General features: G+C 42.7%; 1 protein-coding gene across 4 annotated transcripts in view; it reads left to right on the forward strand.

The window, feature by feature from the left end:
• The window catches only part of SNX10 (sorting nexin 10), a 71,891-nt gene that overhangs the window by 1,647 nt on the left and 47,421 nt on the right, over positions 1–22,823 (forward strand). The window lies entirely within an intron of this gene.

Below are 22,823 nucleotides of genomic sequence, written 5' to 3' on the forward strand. Positions count from 1 at the left end.
GCTCAGGCTGGTTTCGAACTCCTGAGCTCAAACAATCCGCCCGCCTTGGCCTCCCAGAGAGCTAGGATTACAGGCGTGAGCCACCGCGCCCGGCCAGCCTTGCTAATTTTTAAAATTTATTTTATAGAGATGGCATTTCACTGTTGCCCAGGCTGGTTGTCAAACTCCTGGGCTCAAGGTGCTGGGATTACAGGTGTGAGCCATCGTGCCCAGCCAGGGCTGTTTTTTATAAAGATACAAAAATAAACTACATTTAGAAGTAAATATGTGAAGATGTGAAATGACGTGATTAGCAACGACTCAACTACTCATCTTGTTTCTTCTGCCAGTCCATTTCATTCTTACTTCCTGGTTACCAACCACATCAGGCTGATGTTGAAAGAGTCGGACCTGCTCAGGCTGCCACTGCGCCTCACCAGGGTTCTCTTGACTCGCACACTGCTTCTCTGCCTACCCCTCTGGGCTGTGGTACACACTTCCTCTTATTCTACTAATGGGAAGGCCTCCTGAGTTTGGTATCCTGAAACTGGAAATAAACACCTTCATTCTTTTTCAAATAAAAGTGTATTAATTAAAGAGTAATGCTAGTGTTTTACTACAGCAATTCTACTTTGCGTACTCTCTCTCTTTTCTCAGCCCTAGGATCGCTACTTTAATTTTAAGGGTTCACTTTGTTAGTTAAGCTAGTGGGGGAAATGACTTCTTTTTCCTCTTTTGGTGTCAGGGCTATGGTTTCACAACCACTTATGAGAGGCAGAGAACTGGTTCAGAGGAGGGTCTAGCCTATGTAGGTTGCATTTACTTAAGGCTTTGTGATTCTGCATATTTTTCTGTTGTATTCTCTTTGGTTTTAACAGTTTATAGTAAGCCTCAGTGATCTAGATCCTAGAGATAGGCTTTATGGGGGTCTGTGAACCCCCCACAATTATGTGATTTCGTGTTCACGTGCAAAAGTGCATTATTCTGGGGGAGAGAATCCATAGCTTTCCTCAGATTCTTAAAGGATCACCCAGGGTGGAAAGGTTAGTAATGACTATTATATTCCGATAATCTCATTCTACAGATGAGGCCACTGGGCTCTGGTGGAGAGGCAGAATAACTTAATCTGAACTGCATAGCTAATAGAGGTAGAAAGGGGACTCAAACTCAGGTCTCTTGACTTCCAGTCTCATAGTCTTTCCATTATACCCCCATAGTTCCCTGTGGAGTAAGTGGTGCCAGGTGAAAAAATTATGAAATGCCAAAGACCCCCAGCTTTCCCACCAGGCTGCCGCAGCATGTGAAAAACTAGCAAAGCTTTCCGGAAGCACCTATCAAAATACAACATCTTTTGACATGTTATCTTATTAGCTGAGCCACTGTACTCTGATTTGGGATAGGAATCTACAACTCTGAGATAAGCCAGGAGAATACAAGCTGTTTGGAGAGAAAGGGAAAGTTTCAGAGCATACATTGGTTGAGGCACAAGGCAGCCACTCAGACCTCTTGGTAAAAGTGTCCTGTTGGAACATTTTTGCTGAGAGATTTGTAAATTCAAATGAAATTCCCTGAAGTCTGAGATTTCTGTGAGTGTGTGACTCACTGGGAAATAAGGCCATCTCCTAGCTACAGGTTGATGTTCCAATGACAAAAGAAGACTAATAGGTCATGAGAGCTTTATTAGTTTAGGCCAGCTCATTAGTGTGGATTAAATTTTACAAACTGATAATAAGGTTTACCTGGAAAAATAGATGTGTAAAAATAGGCAATACATTTTTGAAAGAGTAGTGAGGAGGGGCTTGTGCAGCCAGCTATAAAAATATATCACCTGGGACCAGTATTAGGAAGTCCAGAGATGGTTCCATTGTAAAGACAGGAATTGACTGTAAGATAGAATTGACTGTGGTACAGTCTGTTGGGACAGACTGTTGGGACAGTTGGCTGTCCACTTGGGAAAAAATTAGATCCCTGCCTCGTACCATTCACAAAAATATTATAAATTCCATTTAGATTAAAGATTAAATGTCAAAACCAAAATTATAGAAGATGGTTTTTAGGAATGATTTTGGGGTAGGAAAGCCCTCAAGTTTAATAAAACTCAGAAACCATAAAGGAAAATATTGATAGACTTAATTTCATGAAACATTATACTTCAGTGAGGAGAAAGATGCCATAAATAAAGTTAAAAGGCAGATGACAAAGTAGTAGGGAAAATAGTTGCAAGAAGCACAAAGTTTGAGAAATCAATAGGAAGAAATAATCTAATAGGAATATGGACAAAGGCTATTAATAGGTAATTCACATATGTATACAAAAATGCTCAACCTCATTAATAATCAGATAAGTATGGATTAAAAACAGCCATGAAACCATTTTTGTTTAGGCTGATAATATCCAGTGTTGGTGAAAGTGTGGGAAAGTAGATTGTCGTCATATACTTTTGGGGGAGTATAACTTTGTATAGTCTTTTGGAAAGGCACTTCGCAGTGTTTATAACATTTTAAAATTTCCATACTTTCTGATCAGTACTTCTGCTTCTAGGACCTTATCCATCAGAAATACTTGCCTAATTGAAAAAAGAAGGAAGTTGCTATAAATGAGCTGATATGAAAAATGTCCATTATATATTATATTAGTCAGTTTGGGCTGCTATAACAAAATACCATATACTGGGTGGTTTAAACAACAGAAATTTATTTCTTACAGTTTTGGAGGCTGGGAAATGCTGGCTGATTCAGTTCCTGGTGACAGCTCTCTTCCCAGCTTGCAGATAGCTGCCTTCTTGCTGTGTCCTCATGGTAGAGAGAGAAGGAGAACAAGCTCTCCGGTGTCTCTTCGGACACTAATCCTATCGTGAGGGTCCCATCCTCTTGACCTCCTCTAAACCTAATCACCTCCCAAAGGCCCCATCTCCAAATACCAACACATTGGGGTTTAGGGCTCTACTGTATGAATTTGGAGGGGACACAGTCTATAACATGTATTAGGTAATGAAAGCAAAGTGCAGAACAGGAGGAGATAAATGATCTCAATTTTTGAAAAAATAAATTTTTGAAAAAATAAAATCCGGAAGGATATGGGTCTAATTGTAGACAGTCATTACCTATGGAGAGTGCAATTAGAAAGGGAATGGTAGTATAGAGGATTTCAGCAATATATTCTTATTTTTAAAAAATTTTAGATTTTGAAATAATTTTAAACTTATATAAAAGTAGCAAAATAATAAATCTTTTATTTTTAAAAAATGAGTATGTAATACTGAAACACAAAAATAATACTTAAGAATGCCTGTGAAAAAAATAGCACAATGATTAAAGTGCTAATAGGGCCCTCCTGCCTAGAGCCTCCCACCTGGGCTTGCTGGGTAGGGCATGGTCTGCACTTGAGTGGAAGACCTGGCCCTCTGGGTTTCCAGGTGAGTATTCTCAGCTGCCTTTCTGGCTACTCATTCCAGAGGTTTGTCCCAGCCTCCATTCCTGAAGGTAAAAATTGTGTGTATTAATAGCAAGAATATTGCTTAGTTCAAAAGGGTGTCTACCCAAGATAATGTGATCCTTAAGCACTTAAAAAAATCAGCATGCATCTCTCAATTTAGTTTTGTTTCTTGGATATAGCACAAAACTAGTTCTATTACCCTTTCATAGTTGGTATTTTCTCAGCATACTACCCCTTCCCGCAACACACACACACACACACACACACATACACAGTGATTGTCTAATCTGGGCTTTCTGGTATTAACAGTCCAGATATCATGTTATTCACCTGTGTAGTTAAAAAAGTGTATATTGTCTTGCACTCAAGAAACCTGGCTGGTTAACAGTGGAACTTATGATGAACTACATATGTAGATAGGTGTTCTTGTGGTTTTTTTTCCCCCCGGGCAATCTGGATCCCTTAGTAAGATAAAAAAGGGAACTCTTGGGTCCCTTTCAGATTCAGGCTGGAAATTCCTATTAAATTCCTAATAGCTGCCAAGGTGCCCTCCATTAGGAAGCCGTGGATTCCTCGTGATGGGAGAACAGAAGAGGGGGTGAGGGGAACAAAAGGGGCGCCAAAGGCCAAAGACAGACTTTGCCTAGGACCAGTCCTATGTCCAGGGAGTGTGATAAAGCTTTCTGACTTGCTTCTAGGAACATTTTATATTAATATTTGTTTGGCATGCTGACATGTTTTAGGAGAGAGAGGGGGACACCCGTTTGGTACTCATCATGTACCACGCACTGCCCTGGCCACTTTGATTTACATTGTCTCATTTAATCCTATGAAATAGGAATTTTTGTGTAATAGGCTGTTATCTCCAGTTCAGAGATATTTCGTGACTTGAACCCACGGCTGTTCCCATGCCCAATTTTTTTCTTCAGCACTCTGTCTTAAGATTCCCACCGTTGTGTTTACTTTTAGAGCCAAGATGACACTTTCTCTGATAGAACTCTTCAGGGAAAATGTGAAAGCCATACTGGGTACCTTATTAGGTATAGGACTCTGAGGTTTCCACTTCTGATCCTCAAACATAATCCATGTCGGTTATAAAAGGCTGTAATTTGGGGGCTGTGTTATAAATTTTTTCACTGACATCATGGACAACCAGGGCTTTATCTTGGTTTATTTAGAAGAACTATGAGGTAGATGTAAAACTTTAGAGATTCTAACTTTAAGATCAGTGGTGTAAGGTTATTTTCATCTCCTTTTCTACTTTTCTGTCTCAGATATGCATTTTCCTTCTTTGTGCCTCTTTATGTTTTCTTAATTCTGCAAAGGCCCCTGTAGCATTTGGCTATAGTTCTGTTGGTATCAGAGAAAACCTGGAAAGCCAAAACTTAAGCCTCCTGGGCCCAGTACCTTATACAGCTGTCATCTGTGTGAGGCACTTGCCCTAAAATGGCCTTGAGAGCCACCTCCTTTGCAGGAAGGAGACAGACCCTACCCAGCTTGACTCCAGCAGTGACAGTGGGAGTTATTTCCCCTGCAGCTCCTAGACAACCCTACCTTAGCACTGTTTTCCATTCTGATGGCCTCCTCTTTTACATGTTTGCGCAGCTACTCTCTTAAGCACAGTACAACTCAGCCTGGCCTGCCTGTCCACTACATACGGCCCTGGCCCCTGGTGTGATCCCTTGCTCATCTTGTGCGTTGTGTGCTCTTGTCCTTCGTTTTCACCAGCGTGGCTTCTTTGCACGTTTTCTGCTGCTTGCCCGGACCTCAGTTCCTGTGACCACGTTTGCTGCATGCTGACGAGGGTATGCCTCTCTCTCTAGGCAAGATCTATTTCTGATAGTCTCCGAAGTGAAAGAGAGAGAGAGAGAGAGGGAGAGGGAGAGAGAGAGGGAGGGAGAGAGAGAGAACGCTCAAAGGAGATCAGAAGTAACACTGTGGTTTGGATTCTCCTCAGCTAAAGTCAGCAAAAGACTTTGAAAGGCTTTTTCACTATTCCTTCAAGATTTACAGTATTCCTGCTCATTCATCTCTTTGTGCTTTAGCTGTGGCTGGTTATAAGGAAGAGAGACTCCCCCCCTCTCTAAAGTTAGCATCGGCGATGGGGGCTTCCTGCAAGGATACCACAGACGACTCAGAGGCAATTGCGTGGATGCAGAAAGTCAGAAAGCAACGTTGCCCTTTCCCTCATCTCCCAAGGGCTTCGAGGTCTCTAACTCCCCTTGTCTGTGCCTCTCCCTGGGGTTTCCCTACTTGCATGTGGCTCTGTGTGGCCTGCCTGGCCCTGACTGCGTGTGATTTTCCATTTGAATGCTCATTGTCCTCTGATGCATCTCTCAGGGCTCCTCCCACCGCCCTTCTTTACTTTCTGCCCCTGTGACTATGAACTTCTCAGCTCTCTTCTCCTCTGGGCACTCCTGCTCCATTCCCTTGCTGGTGCCTCTGATTCCAGACCCCTACAATTAGCTGCTCCTCAGAGCTTGTTCTGGGTCCTCTTCCTCTTCTCAGCACTCTCCCTACATCTGTTTTCCAACATTTTTATGCATAGGAATTATCTGGGAAACTTGTTGAGGCAGATTTCTGGGTCTCAGTATTCTAATTCAGTGGGTCTGGGATGAGACCTGGGAATCTGATTCTTATTCCAGAGGCCATGACAAACAAACACTGGACAAGCTGGTTTTATTGTTTTGTTAAGTATTGTTGATAAACCACTAATTCCCTGATGCAGATGTCTAGCTGTCTCCCAAGAACTCCAGGTTTACACATTAAACACTGAATTTGACTGTGGCTCCTTGGATGTGTCACAGACATCTCAGATTAATTTGCCTAGCGCTATTGATCCTCTCCTTCCCTCCTAAGTTTTGCAGGGCCTTACAATTAGACCCTACAGAGTTCTTTCCTGTAAGGAAAAGAACACAGAATTGACAAAACAAAATGAAGTAGGGAAGTATGGAGGTGCCCGTACAGATGTGGGCTCGGACGCTTGGCTTCTGTGGACTTTGGTCATTCCTCCTTTGCCCCAGTACCATCTCCTCCACCCTTCGCTGTCTGAATAGAGGCCTCCACCCTCCATTCATTTGTGTGGGCCAGAAACCTAGGAGCCATTTCTCATTTGTCATCTTCACCCCATACCCGAGCCCTCTCAAAGTCTTACTTGATTCTCTGGTTCCGAACCCCTGCCCCCTAATCACAGGCTGCCCTCATTACTCTCCCATGGAATCTCTCTTGTTCTACTTTGCTCCCCGCTGATCCATTTTCCCAAAGGCAGAGTAATCTAAAGCGGTGGTCCCCAACCCTTTTGGCACCAGGGACTGGTTTCATGGAAGACAATTTTTCCACAGACCCGGGGTGGTTGAGGGGAGAGGCGGAGCTCAGACGGTGACACAGGCGATGGGGACCTGGGGAGCGACTGTAAGATAGATGAAGCTTCGCTTGCTCCGCCTGCCACTCACCTCCTTCGACAAAGGGGGGTGGGCCCGGCAGGGCTTTGTGGCTCAATCCCTAACAGGCTGACCGGTACCTGTCCACAGCCCAGGGGTTGGGGACCACAGTTCTAAAGGACATACATTGGGACATGCCACTCCCCTGATTTGCTCCAGTTCTGCCATGTGTCGTGTAAATGGCTGAGCCTGGTGGCCGGGCCAGGGCTGCGGGCAGATGGGAGAGGGTTGGGGTGGGATCACACTGCACAAGCTTGACTGGGGACCAGTTTGAAAGAAGCGCGGGTGTGTCTGGGAGGCACCCCAGAATTATCAACTGCGCTTGTTTGTCGCAGCCCCAGTTTACCACCTTTCCCTGGAAGAACTTGGGGCTGTGTGTGACCCGGGAGGTGAACACAGATGTGAGTGAATGCTCCTGACTTCTTTGCTTTTCAGTGCATTCCTGTGGTGTTCAGATGTTAAATAGTATAATCAGACTATGTTTAATTACTTTTGGGAAAGAAAGACACGTCTTTTAACACAGGTGTTATCTGGGTTCCTGTTCCTCAGAGAGCTTGTTAAGCTCTGCCCAGGTTCTCTGCTAATTCTCTGGGGTGTTGGGGGAGGGCTCATGTGGTCTTTCTCTCTTACCCTGGTGTCAGCCCTGACACAGACTCAGCCCCTTCCCTCACTGATGGAGAAATGCACACCGCGAAGTGACTTCACTGGGTTAGGGGAGGAGTCACCGGGTAGGGTGCCTGACCCTGGACAGCCTCCTGTCCCTCTCATCCCTGCCCCTCGCTCCCTCCCCCCTCGCTTTTCCCTGAGCTCCAGTGTTTCCCTCTATAACTGTGGCTACTTCCCAGTTCCTCTCTTAGACTTAGAAATCCACATGGATCAAAGTACACGGCAAAACAAAGAGCTTTGTATGGAGCCTACACCCCTTGGAAGATATACACAAGAAAGTTTTCTACCACAGCGTAGCATCTTCCTCCTTCTTACTGATACAGCAGCTTTTACTGTAGAGTGCCACTTGGAAGAGGTGGGGAGGAGATGGGCTGTTCCTGCTGCCCCCAAAAGTGGACACCTGGGTTAGGGGGGCAGCATCACCATAGCTTTGGTTCTTGTCTTCGGATGATCAGACCCTGAGACACTGAGCTCCTTCTGCCCAAACACGCAGGAGAGCTCCTATTCTGGGAAACCGATTTAATGATTTACAATCAGGTGCAGACAGGAAACATTGAAAAACTGTGACCTCTGTTTTGAGAACTTTGAAAAAACTGAAACTCCCCTTGGATTGTGGTCAGTATTTCCGGCAAATAAGAGCTTAAGAATAGTAACTTTGGTATTTCTCTCCCTTTTTTTGGGGGGCAGAGTCTTGCTCTGTCACCCAGGCTGGAGTGCACTGGCATCATCCTAGCTCACTGCAGTCTCAAACTCCAGGACTCAAGCTATCAGATCCTCCTGCCTCAGCCTCCTGAGTAGCTGGGACAACAGGTGCATGCCACCATGCCATGCATGGCTAATTTTTCTACTTTTTGTAGAGACAGGGTTTCACTCTTGCTCAGGCTGATTTCGAACTCCTGACTTTAAGTCATCCTCCACCAAGGCATCCCAAATGCTAGGATTATGGGCGGTAGTCACCACACCTGGCCTTTCCCTCACTTTTTAAAGGACTTTCCGTATGACTTACCTTAGGCTTCTTGGATCAAGGCCAGACATTGGACAGCCATGAGTAAATGATCTGACACTTATGGCCACAGTGTGTTTCACATGCGCGGGCTGTGTTTCAGAGCATATAGATTTAAAATATTCTGTTCTCTAAATATTATTATCCCATCTGACAAAAAAGATACTTGAAGAGAAAATTTTTTTAAAGGAATAAATGCTCTGTGATCATGAGGAAGGCACCTCAGCATTGTTCACATGGGGGAGGAGCCGGGAAAAGTCTGAAGCAGAACACGAACAGTGACAACTTTTGGCACAGTGGGAGTCAGACACATGCCTCCATGTTTGCTCACATGATCTTTCGAGCAGATCCATAAAATAGGCAGTTATCCTCTTCTTACAGATAAGGAAACTGAATCACACAGAGATTAAATAATTTACCTTGGCAAAGGGTAGAATGTGAATTCACAGCCTGGCGGTTTGCAGTTGAACAACTATACCCCCTTTCCCATGCATTGTGCCCTTCCTGCGCGTTTTAGTGGGGGTGCTCCTTGCTCAAAAGTGAACTCTTCCTTCTTACTTGTCCCCCAAATTGTGTGCCAGTTCTTCATATTTGAACTGATGTCACTTTGGGTAGATACGAACTTGACAAGAAGATCCTACATAACTGCCCATGGTTCCTGTTCTTACAACTGAAACTAACTGAAACTGCTTCCCGTCAATGGGTTGTCACGACACAGACAGCCAGGGCGCTTGGAAGACTGTTATTTCCAGTGTGTTGTAATGCTTTTCCTTTTTTAAAAGAGAATTTCTCACTCAGTTTAAAAGCGGAACATATCATGTTGAATTTTTTTCTCTAATCTGCATACCTGTCCCCTTTCCTCATCTCAGCCCCAAGCTGTTCTCCAGGTGCCTGAAGTTGGCTCTCTGTGGCTGTCCTCCATCATCCTAACATGTTCCCAGTTGAACCTCTAAAAACAGGCCTCCCTTTCCAACTTCCCCAGTCTGCTGGGGACACCAGGCTTCTTCCAGTCACCCAGTGAGTCATTTTTGACGCCCTTTTCTCCATCATGCCTCGTGTCCAACTTCTTCCTGTTATTTATTTTAATAGTCTTTATTTTTTAGAGCAGCTTTAGGTTCACAGCAAAATTGAACAGAAAGTGCAGAGTACTTACCCATTATCAACATGAGCACCAGAGTTGGTACATTTGTCACAGCTGAAGAACCTATATGGACACATCCTTATCACTCAGAGTTTTCATTAGGGTTCATTCTTGGTGTCACATGTTCTAAGGGTTTTGGCAAATGTGTAATGCCACGTATCCAGCATTGTAGTATCATACAGAATTGGCTCTGTTTCTTATTTTCAAGTGTGCTTTTCCATTCCTGCTGCCCTCCTGAGTCCAGGAGCTCTTCCCCCGGCTGGTGTGTTCCGGCAGCCCCCTGATGGAGCTCATGGCCTATAATTTCTCTCCCTGGCAATCCATCCTCCACCCCATCACAGACCCAGCATTGCCATCATGTCAAGCTTCTACTTACCCCATCCCTGCCTTCCAACAGGATAGAGGTTCATATTCTTCCTCTCATCTTTCAGGAACTTCCCCATCCTAAAATGCCCATCGCAGCCTGTGATACTATGAGAAATATACACAGATATATAGATATATTATAAATATATATAGGTATTCATCCACGGTTCCTGGCTAATAACTCTCATAGCTCTTGTTATAATGTTGGGGTACTTTAGGCCAGTCTCAGAAAACAGAATCTCTCTCTGACCTTCTCCTGTTCTCTTTTCACCTGCTCCTTTTTCTCTCCACTGCTAATCTTCCCCCTCCTTTCCATAAAGAAATTCTCTGGGCCGGGCGAGGTGGCTTACGCCTGTAATCCTAGCTCTCTGGGAGGACGAGGCGGGCGGATTGTTTGAGCTCAGGAGTTCGAAACCAGCCTGAGCAAGAGCGAGACCCCGTCTCTACTAAAAATAGAAAGAAATTAATTGGACAACTAAAAAAATATAAAAAAATTAGCCGGGCATGGTGGCGCATGCCTGTAGTCCCAGCTACTCAGGAGGCTGAGGCAGGAGGATCGCTTGAGCCCAGGAGTTTGAGGTTGCTGTGAGCTAGGATGACGCCACAGCACTCTAGCCGGGGCAACACAGTGAGACTCTGTCTCAAAAAAAAAAAAAAAAAAAAGAAATTCTCTGATCTACCTTTTCTGATTGGAGGTCATAAGACCCCTATTTTAGAAAGGGTCCTGCCCTGTATCCTCAGGGAAGGAATGCTACAGAGCGAGGCCAAGAAGAATCTGCACAGATAGCCCTTGCTGGGTTTCCCCTGCTTGGTCTATTAGTATTGGATCGTACCCTTTTTGTCCAATCACATTTCTACACGGTTGTCAATCATGACTATCCAATGAATTCTCCATAAAAGGTCCAAGAGGATGGGGTATGGAAAACTTCCGGATAGGTGAACATGTGCAGGTTCCTGGAGGGTGGCATGGAAGCTCCATGTCCCTTCCCCAGTACCTCACCCTATACCTCTCTGTATCTGCATTCTTTGTGATAGACTTTATAATAAACCAGTAAACAGGTTTCCCTGAGTTCTGTGAGCTGCTCTAGCAGATTATTCAAACCCAAGGGAGGTGTTATGGGACCCCTGATTTATAGCCCATTGGTCAGAAGCACAGGAAAAACAACCTGGGGTTTGCAATTGGCATCAGAAGCAGGGGGCAGTCTTGTAGGACTGAGCCTCAACCTGCGGGATCTGACATTATCTCAGGTAGATAGTGTCAGAATTAAGATGGGGGACACCCAGCAGGCATCCGTTGTAGAATTGATTGCATGCTTGTTGCTTGGGAGAAGTCCCCACACATCTGGTAACACAAGTCTTCTGTGTTGATCGTTGTCGAGTGAGAGAATAGAAAAAAATGCTTTGAGCTTGAGTTTTTCCACTCAGATAGCCCTTCCAGATAGACCTCCTTGCCAACACAGGCCCTCCACTCCTGGGGGGCTGGGCCCCTCACTTCTCCCAAAAGCATTACTGCTTCTTAATCACCCCAGGCTGGTCCTGTTTGCTCTGCTTGTCCTAATGTGATATCAAGACCTGGCCAAGCCCTGCCTTCTCTGTGAAGCCTCCCCTTCCGTTTCTTCCGGGAGCCCTGTTATCAGTTAATTTCTTCAGGCACATACTGTAAGCATTGTGTTACAAGTGACCTGTTTCGAATCTGTGTCTTGACATCTTTAGGTCTTAGGACTCAGGGACTGTTTGTTAAAAAAAAAAATATCCCTTGGGTGTGGTGGCTGGCCTGTAATCCCAGCACTTTGGGAGGCTGAGGTGGAGGTGGGAGGATTGATTGAGGCTAGGAGCTCGAGACCAGCCTGGGCAACATAATGAGATCCTGTCTCTACAAAATATAAGAAAAATTAGCCAGGCATAGTGGCATGTGCCTGCAGTCCCAGCAGTCCCCACTTTGGGAGGCTGAGGCAGGAGGATCATGACCCAAAAGTTCAAGGCTGCAGTAAGCTATGATCATGACACTGCACTCCAGCTGAGTGACACACAGAGAGACCTTGTTTAAAAAAAAAAAAAAAACCCTTGCCAGGGCCAAACCTAGAACTATCACACAATAGGCTCTCAGTGGTTACTTATTGGGTTGACTTCTTGTTGTGGCGCTTTATTTAAAGACTAATAACCCTGAACAGGTCCATCACGTGAATGCCCTACACTTTTCTCAGTTTTACCGCCTTTCTGAATATGAGAAAGTCTTTTTCAGGTGTCTGGCTGTTGGCTTTTCCCAGGTTCATATACAGGCAGAACTCTGCCCTTGCCCCATATCGCTAAAGCATTTTGAGCCATGGATGATGCAATTTATTGGTTGGTATTCTTCACTCATCCTATCTTTTTAAATTTTATTTGATTTTATTTTTAGACATGGGGTCTTACTCTGATGGCCAGGCTGGAGTGCAGTGGTGTGATCATAGCTCACTGCATCTTTGAACTCCTGGGCTCAAGCGATCCTACTGCCTCAGTCTCCCAAATAGCTGGGACTATAGGTGTGAGCAGTCTTCATTGCTATCTTTTAAGCATTTATTTCTAAGGAGGAAGATTGGATGCCCTGTTAGATGGAGGGGGTACCGTCTGATAAGGGTGAGGGCTCTTCTGAGTCTGTCTGCTTGGGAACGAATCCTGGCCTCTTCACTCACCAGTTACATGACCTTGGATACCTTTTCCTTTTCCCTCTTTGTAAAATTGGAGTAATCATACCTGGCTTGTGGGGCTGTCATGAGGACTAGATGGGATAATTTGCATTGCAAGCTCTGCACAGTGTCTAGCACATAGCAAACAATCACTTTTTTTGGTCTGGTTACTCTTTTGGCTTTTTAATGGCATAATTTTAATATCATTCCCCAATCTCACCCTCAACAGTCCAAAAGAGTTAGGTAGGAAGGAAAGAAGACAATAGAGGAAGACATGTGGTATTTAAGGCATTCCACTCTGGGCTGTCACTGGCTAAATGCTTTCTTTCCTCACAGAATGAGTGACTAAGTGAGTGGGCTCATGAGTGGGTTGGTGGGAGGCGGGGTATGTTGTTCTTAAGCCAGTCCTTGTCACCTCAGGTGGTGGGGCTGCTCAGAAACTTGATGGTGATGCAGAAGTGGAGAACATCAGCTGGAACTAATTCAATCAAATTTGATTTACCCTGTATTTATTAGGCACTGATGGTCTGCCAGGAACTGCGCTAAGGGATAGGGTTCCAAAGCATAAATAATTTGGACAAAGTCCCTGCCCTCACAGGACTTTTGAGAGGACAGACAATACACAAGAAAATATATTAATGGATAAATAATAAAAAAATACCGACTGTGAGAAAGTCTCAGGAGAAAATCAAAGGATAGAGCATTAGGAGCATTGCTGGGGAGTCTGCATCAGTGGATGGTCAGAAACTGGACTCTCTAAACCAAGACCTGAAGCATGGGAGGGAGCCTGCATTGGGTGGTGAGTTGGGCTTGGGAGGTGGAGGGAGCAGTCTTGAGGGAACAAGAGGCCTAGAGGGCCTCAGGTAGGAAGTTTAGGAACTGGCCTGGTTAGTTCGAATGGAAGAGCTCGGAAGAGTTAAACAAAGGGGCTGGTTGGAGAACCCAAGGGATGTGCTTTGTGGGGATTGCACAAGTACAGACCCTATTCCTCTGGAATAGTGGTTTAAATATTTTTTCCATCATTGGCACAATTGAGGGGGCATGCAATGTGCTTCCGGTGTGGGACCATTGTGGTGGTGGTGGGGTGTGTTGGGGTATGTGTGATTTGAAAAGAGCCCCCTGTGATTTGGATACACCTTGCTTTCTCCACTTCCCCAGTTGAGAAGCACTGCTCCTCACAATCCACTCAGAATCGTGGGGGATCTGGAAATGTTCTTTTACTTTTCAATTACATTTTGAAAGGTTATGTATACAGGCACGCTTTAGGAACATGGAATTCTGTCAATTGATGAGAACATTGGCTTGGACCTTTGAGGATGAGTCACTGTTTAATGGGATCACTGTTGGTGGCCCGCTTAAATAAATACTGTTTTTGAATAGAAAGTTATTATTCATATTCTTTTGAAGTTATTTGGAAAAGACTTTGGAGATGTCCTCTAAGATTTTAATGCATGTGGGTGTTGTCCTTTTGTTGAGAGAGGCGGTATAGGGGAGAGGAGAGACTTCTGGCATTCAGGAGTCCTCAGTTTGTGTCTGTACTATGAGCTGTGGCTTTGGGCAGTAATTTAACCTCTCTGGTAAAATGGGACAAATAAATCTTGCACTGCCTGCCTTGCCAGCTGTTGTGGGACAGTGCTTTATAAACTACAGAATATCAGAAAATAAAAATTACTTTAAAAAATTAAATTTAGTTTTCATACATTATGGCCAATAACACATTATGGCCAGGATATAATTCATGACCATAGAACCGAACTTTTCACTGTTCACAGATGACAGGTCTCTAGAATAATCTGAAGGAGAATATTTGGGTCTTTGTAAATGTGCAAAAGCTAGAAGCCATAAGGAAAAGCTTGATAAAATTCATTACCTAATAAAAAAAAAAAGTGGCATAGCAAAACCATAAGCAAAACAAGAGATTACAAACCAGAAAAGTATATTTGCACTTAATGTTATGTATTAAGTATTCATTTCCCTAATTAATACAAAAAGAACTCCTACAAATCAGTAAGGAAAAGAAGAAGAATTCTATAGGAAATTTGATCAAAGGATATGAACAAACAATTTGTCTAAAAGAAATTAGTGGCTCAAAAATGCTTGACTTTATGCATAATTGAAAAAACTACCAATTAAATCACACTGAAAGAGGCCACTTTTGGCCTATCTGGGATTGGCAAGGATAAAACGTTTTGAAAACTAATCATGTTTGGGAAGATATGGGAAAACAGCTCACTCATATATGTTTGGTGAATACATATATTTGTTGCCTGCAGAGGGCATCTACCAATATTTGTCAGAGTTAATAATTCACATGATCTTGCTCAATCCAAAAATTTTCACTTATAGAAATTTATCCTTCAGATATAGTCACATGAGTGTTCACTGAGTACTGTTTATAATAGTACTTGAGTGTCTGTCAGTGGGGAATGGTGAAATGAAGTATGGTACATCCACACAGTAGAATAGTATGCAGCCACAGAAAGAGAACAAGGCTAACTAGAAAACCACTTAGCAGGTCCCTGATCTTCTTTCTTTATTTATTTATTTATTTTTGAGACAGAGTCTCACTCTGTTGCCCTGGCTAGAGTGAGTGCGGTGGCATCAGCCTAGCTCACAGCAACCTCAAACTCCTGGGCTCAAATGATCCTACTGCCTCAGCCTCCCGAGTAGCTGGGACTACAGGCACGCGGCACCGTGCCCAGCTAATTTTTTCTATATATTTTTAGTTGTCCAGATAATTTCTTTCTATTTTTTTTAGTAGAGACGGGGTCTCGCTCTTGCTCAGGCTGGTCTCGAACTCCTGAGCTCAAACAATCCGCCCGCCTTGGCCTCCCAGAGTGCTAGGATTACAGGCGCCTGATCTTCTTTTTAAAATTTACTTTATTGCGTTAGGAACACTTAACAGGAGACCTACCCCATTAACCATTTTTCAGTGTATAATACAGTATTGTTACCTATAGGTACAGCGTTGTACAGAAGATCTCTAGAACTTCTTCATCTAGCAGACACCTGATCTTGTTAGAACCTGTAAAATGAAGTCTTCTCTTCCCAAAGCTGTTGCTTTACTTCACCCGATGCACCTCTCTTGGTGAAGAGTTTGCTTAACTGAGCTTTTCATGATTGTTTTGCCAGCGTGAGTGGACCTGCTGTATCTGGGACTCTCTGAAAAGAATATTCAGAGGATTTATATGCCTGTAAAGCCTTCATGTTCACAAACGGTTAAGTAATGTAGGCATTAGATGAATTTGGGGCTCTGCCAAACCAGTGTGGCTATGTCTGTCTCTTTCTCGAACATTCATGTTAACAAAACCCCACCTCTTGTCTTCACATTCTCCTCTTAAAGATCATTGTCCCCTATGGCATAAAAATAAAAAACATTGTGAAATCAATCCTGTCATCAGACTGATAACCAAATCCTGAGCTCCTTGAGAATCTGAATTTCTAACAGGAGGCAAATATCCTTTTCTTTTTAAAAAAGTTACTCCTTTTTGTTTTGTTAGACTGAAACGGCTTGTGGATGGATATGTTTTCAAAGGGTAGTCCATTCTCATAAAGGACTTAATGCTTCTACTGGCTCAACATTTTTATATATATATGGGTCTCATGTGGCTTGTTTAAAATATATTGCTCTGAAACCCTTGGGCTTTTCCTTGTGACATTGACTTGTGAGGAAGTGCTGAGATTAGTAACTATTTTTGTAGTATACAGTTTCCTTTATTTCCAGTGGCCTTCAGTTTTGAAGTTGAAACTGTGAACCGCATGTGATTCTACTTAAAGTATTTTAAGAAAAAAATCTGAGGAAGGGAATAGAAGGTAGATTAAAATAGCAGGAAGAATAATCAAAATAGAAAAAGCCATATTTGTGAAAAAAGTCAACCGAAATGCGTCGGAAAATCGATTCAAACAAAACGTGTTGATTGGGTTGATCAGGAGTAAATAATAAATCTGTGTGTTTGGGAGCACAGAAAGCTCTATAGATTCAATCATGGGAATATTTGTTTACAAGAATTCAGACCTAGGAACAAAGGCCTTCTTCTAGATAATGCCATTATCACACCAGGAAATTAAATTTTATACAGTTATCATCTAGTAAGCATGTCCACATTAAAATATCCTCATTTGTCCCAATAATGTCATTATAGCTTTTTAAAAATCACAAAATACTGGATAACATTTTTAAATTGCAGGATAGCTAATATAAAACAAAATCAAGTGAGTTTATATTTTCTAGTAGGAAAGCAACTTTAAAAGGGGTGTTTTCTTTTACATAAATGGAATTGAGACTGCCAAATTTGAGATTTTGATCTTTGTATCAAATTTATATTTAGAATATATTTTTTACAACTGATTTGCTTAATATTATACCTATAGTTAAAAAAAAAATCTCATTTTATTGCACAGATGATAGTTTGGGATTCTTGATCTAGCTTAAGAAGTAAACTGGCTTGGAATCACATGATTTCAGACCTGAAAGTAACCCAAGATTTTCCACATACCCAGGATATGAATGGGAACAATGAATCATTGATATAATTACATTATCTTCTAACCCTAATGGGTTTGCCTTGTATTAAGTGGCCAGAGGGAAAGAAAGCCCTTGTTCCTTAACTCTTGTAGCCTTTCAACACCCTTGTTCACTGGGCTTGTTCCAATAGGGGAAAAAAATGACAAACTGTAGTTCTTTTCTTTTTTTTGTTTTTTTTCCCAAACCTAATAGTAACCATTAACAGCAATTATTATGTGCTTGTTATGAGCTAGGCTTTAGTCTAGGTGTCTTTCATGTATTAACTTGTTCGTCCCTCACAATAACCATATAGAATTAGTCTCTGTTGTCAATCACTGTTTTATAGGTGAGGATACTGAGACACACAGAGGGTAAGCAGGTGGCCCAGGGTCACCTAGCAGGATTTGAGCTCAGGTGGTGTGACTCCAGAGGTGGTGGCTAAGCCCATCCCTCATAGTGCCCTCCTTCAAATGTGCGGATGCTGCCGTGTGTCACCACTGCGAGGTTTTGTATTTTGAGATTCTCCTCCAGTCCCCAAGAACACCTTTTCCTCAGCATCCTCTTGCACATGTGGTAAACACGGGGCGGCCTGTGCAGTGTCCTAAGCAGCTGGGTATTTCTGAACACTGTTTTCCTCCATTTATTCATTCAGTCAGTGTTAATGTGTGTGGAGAACTGATTACATGCTTGATACTATGATAGGAGCTAGAGATCTTAAATAAACAAGAACAGTGAGGAACTGGGTTATCCAGAGTTTAACAGTTTGGTGAGGCGATAGATGTTAATTCAGTATTTACCTGAATAATCTTTTATTTTTTCTCAGAATAATCTTTTATTCGTATGATCAGAGGTACAGAGGAGGATGATGCTACAAGGGAAGTCTACCCAGGGGGATTCAACGTTGTTGGAGGGAGTTAGGGCAAGCTCCCCTGGGTTAGTGAGATTGTAACCCATCTGAAAAGTGAGTATTGTTAACTAGTGACAGGTGTGTTCGACTTTCAGCATTGCCCTCGGGCAAGTTGGTGACCTTGTAGTGATGACCTTGAACAAGTGCCTTCATCGCTTTAGTATCTTCAGTTTGTAAAATGGGTGGTTGTGAGAATTAAAGGAGGCAGTGCACATAACGTACTTAGAACCCGGCTGACACATAGTCGTGAATGGTAGCTGTTTTTTATTACAATTTGTGTTTTCTGATCATTTTACTGGACATTTTAAAAGGACACTTATTTAAATCTTCTCTTATTCTGTAGGAAGATTCACTAAATACCTGGGAATGATTAATATGGAAAATGGGAGCCTGAAGGCAGATGTAATGATTGTCTTCAAATAGTCCAAATCTCCTCAGCATCCAAGATGTGGGAAAGGCCCTTATGGAGCCATTGGTGTTAAGTCACATTCAGAGTGGGGCTTTCTTTGGAAGCAATTATAATACGTCTGTAATATACTAGCATTTAAAGATGTGTTATTGGATCATATCTTCTGTATTTCTTATGGCAGTCAGTCATGAAGAGCCAGGCTAATGCATATTTTCTGTACCAGTCCCTTACTCCATCTGCCCAGTGATCTTTGCTGCGGTATTTGCAGTTATGTATGGCTATCTCTTATAGTTAAATGTGCAGGGATCCCTGTGCATCCTTACAGAAAGGCAAGTCTTGTTTTTCTCTCTCTAATTTGTAGAGATGTACGTGTATATGCAAATATGCAATCTAGCTTTTTATTGGAATGATATAGTTTTTTATCCACTGTCCTTACATTTTGAAGAAAAAGGTACCAAGAATTCAGCCAGTGGTCATACATTGTTTTTTTTTTGAGACAGAGTCTTGCTCTGTTGCCCAGGCTAGAGTGCCATGGTGTCAGCCTAGCTCACAACAACCTCAAACTCCTGGGCTCAAGCGATCCTTCTGCCTCAGCCTCCCGAGTAGCTGGGACTACAGGCATGCACCACCATGCCCGGCTAATTTTTTATATATATATTTTTAGTTGTCCAGATAATTTCTTTCTATTTTTTAGTAGAGACGGGGTCTCGCTCTTGCTCAGGCTGGTCTCGAACTCCTGACCTTGAGCGATCCACCCGCCTCGGCCTCCCAGCGTGCTAGGATTACAGGTGTGAGCCACCGCGCCCGGCCCATACTTTGTTTTTATTGCATGCTTGCTAAGAGCTTTAAGTATATTATTTGATTTAATCCTTATAATATAGCAACCCTATGAAATAGGTACTATTAAGATCCCTTTTTTTCCACATGAGAAAACTGAAGCTCAGAGAGATTAAGTAACTTGTCTAGGGTCACAAAGCCATGAGTGGCATAATTGGAATTTGAACCAAGATGTGAATGACTCTAAATCTCAGCTCTAAGCACTTTGATGCTGCCTTTCAAGTTTGTTATTGAAGATGATCAAACCCCTGTGTCAGTGGAGCAAGGGAGGAATGTGGCAAGAGGATGATTATTCTTTTATGGTCATGAGAGTGGCTTATGAAAAGTGTGAGGTCAGAGGCCTCTAAAGGATATGCAGAAGCTTGTTGAATTTAGATTTAGTTACCTAATCAGTAGAAGTGGGTACTGTAGCAATGTCTTTCTGGATTGTTATTTACCTGATTGTTATAAGCTTTGGTTTTACAGTACAGACCTTAAGAAGCTCTAGTGTATATCAACCGAAGATTAAATATGCTCATGAAATGTTAGGAGTTTATATTTAAAATAGCACTTTTATTTCTTCCTCATTCTTGCTATTTCTGTACCTCAGTTCCTATGTTAACAGCTTTACCATTTTCAGGTCAACGGTTGTTTGTTGCCTTAAACCCATTTGGGAACTCCTTCGAATCCATTTGGAAGCTAGGCGAGGATAAATTGCAAATAAATGGTATATTCAGAGATGAAGTAGGCGATATGGGCGGAGTTGGAAATACTGTCAATGAGACCTAAGGCCAGCCGAGCTTTGGCTGTTAGCACCTGACTCCACCACTGACTGCTATTGGCCTGGGCTTAGCTCGCTTCTAAACAACCTGGATTTGCTCCACGCTTCTTACTTTGTTTTTCTTCTAATGTGAATCCTGCTTCAAAAGATAAGTGCGAATTTTGACTTATCAGAGCTAAATAAAAATACAACCTGATGTGCCAGCTAAGGCAAGGAGAAATATCAAAAGCCACTGGAAAGAGGAAGTCAACTGGTCACTTCCCCAGGACATGTTTCCTTTCCTAATAATTGGTTTTTCCTCATTCAGCAAAAGAGGAATAAAGATGACCGTGGGAGCTCTTGTTTATTTTATATATTTAAACGTATATGTTATTTGTATTTATATAACTGTTTATATTTTTAAGTTACAAAAGTAATAACATTTTTTGAAAAAGCTGTTAAAATCTAGGAATGTACAAAGTAAAAAAAAATTAAAATTCCCCCCTCCCCCCAATTCTGTTCACTTTGGCATATATCCCTCTGGAATCTTTTTCTATGCATTTATAAGCATAGAAATATGTAGACACTTAACAGCATCACACTACATATTGCTCATCCATTTGCTGTTTCCACTTCGTGTGTCGTCATGGACATCTCCCCACCTTAGCACTTGCAGATTTACCTCTATCTTTTGAGCTACTAGGTATTCCTTGAATGCGTTGTAGTTTATTTAATCATTTTCTTACTAATGGGCATTTGGGTGGCCTCAGCCTGTCCAGTTACAAACTCGGCTCCGTGAGCAGCCTTACGCACGTGGCTTTGCCTCAGGGTGGGAGTCTTTCTGCAGGATACCTTCCTAGAAGTAGGGATGCTGAGTCGAAGGGTGTGTGAGCTCTAGACTTCAGAGTCAGAAAGCTCACATCTGGATAAGGGCGGAAGCCTGAACGGTGGCCCGTCCCATGTGGAATCACGCCTGTGTGCCCGTTTTCCGTTTCTGTGAGGCAGGCAGAGTGGTATGGAGCTCAGAGCCCCGTGCCTAGGCAGAATTACTGCGTGGGGATGATGGTTCCCAACTGTCTCATCCTTTTCGAACTTATGAATTTAAACCTTGAATCTTGCTTCAATTCGGATGAACAGAGAACTCGAATATGTCAAGTCTGCGCCTGGTTTTCTTTCCCCCTCCCCTGGTGCATTTGTTTTCCTTCTTGGTATTTTGTTAATCTTTGGACTTTGGATTGCTGACAAGATCACAAGATCGGCTTTCATTGAAGAAGATTCCTGCTGGCTTTGTTTAATTTGGCCAGTTTTGTGACTCCTTCCCACTGAGCCCTTTCCTGGCCAACCTACCGTGGCCACGTGTTCCTTTCCGGGTGTCTGCAGACACCCCATGTAATGGATTTAGCATTGACAGCATCCTGAGGTTTTGTTGAGGCTGGAAATGAATCACGTACCAGGAGGGAGGGAGTGAGCCTCGCTGACCCCGTGACTTCATTGTCCTCTCCTTAAAGGACTGACACATCACTATTTTTTTCAGTTATATTTTACCAAATGGTTTTAATATTGGGCTCTGACGTGTTTTAGGCCAGGGGCAAGGGTTACCTTTGTGAGATGCATTGCTCATGCCAATCTCTCTTGCTGTCATCCCCCATGTCCCCACCACCCTCCTCCCCACCATGGCAGACATCACTAATTGATTGATCCCTTTTCCAGTGAGCTAGACAGGCCCTCAGGATCTTTCTTAGCACTCCAGGCAGGCAGCCAGTCCTACCAGATTGGAGTTGGTACAACTAGGGTCCAGGAAAATCCCTTCATAATGCACACTTGAGAGGGGGTGTCGGGAATGCTGAGAAGAGTGGTACCCAGATTTGTGGAAATCTTGGATTGCCTAAAATTTAAAAAGGAAGGTTGAGAGTCTTGCACAGGATTGGTAACTTTTTGTTTTTTATGTAAAAGGCGTAAATACCTTCCAAACCTATCAGATATACTCCCTGTCATTTTATAAAAGAAAGAATATTTTGGCATCCCCAAAGTAGGAAAGACAGAATCTCAGAATAAAGGGGAGTCTTTAAAATTGAGACATTTTAGCTTTATGAAAAGTTTGAAGCATCATTTTTCTTATTCCCATTTTGCTGTGGACCTTTAAAAATTTGATCATGGACCTCAGTACCATTTAGGAACCTCTATTATCTATCTCAGACTGCTAGAGGTTTTTTCCTTTATGTTTTGGGGGTCTTACAAAGCAAAAATTTCATTCCTTTTATCCAGGTGATATTACCTATTGGTGTTGATGGTGTGTACTCAGATAAACATTTTATTTTATTATTTCCACTTAATAGTACTAATTTGTCATTTTGCAGAATAAACAAAAAGGTTTTATGATACTTTGAGGATGGAATAAGGATCTGTTCTTATAGTGACTCTCTTGTCCAGTGTTGGCTCATCCATTCTGCAGGTATTTGTTGCCCACCTACGATTATGTGCTGGGTTCTTGGGTGCCACAGTGAACAAGCCAGAGTCTCTGCCCCCTTGGAGCTCACAGTACAGGAAAAATACATAAAAACAAATAAACAATATAGATTCAGATTGTATCAAGTGCTATCAATAAAATAAAACAGTGTGATCCGAAAGAGAGTGACTTAGGGGAGAAAACTTTGGGTAAGGTACTGCAGCAAAGATGACTCTGCAGACATATGAGCTGAAGACACAGCCAGAAAAAAATCCAGGGGAAAAA

The sequence above is a fragment of the Propithecus coquereli genome, unplaced genomic scaffold (genome assembly GCF_000956105.1).
Source record: "Propithecus coquereli isolate 6110/MARCELLA unplaced genomic scaffold, Pcoq_1.0 Scaffold156, whole genome shotgun sequence".
In the NCBI taxonomy this organism is placed as follows: domain Eukaryota; kingdom Metazoa; phylum Chordata; class Mammalia; order Primates; family Indriidae; genus Propithecus; species Propithecus coquereli.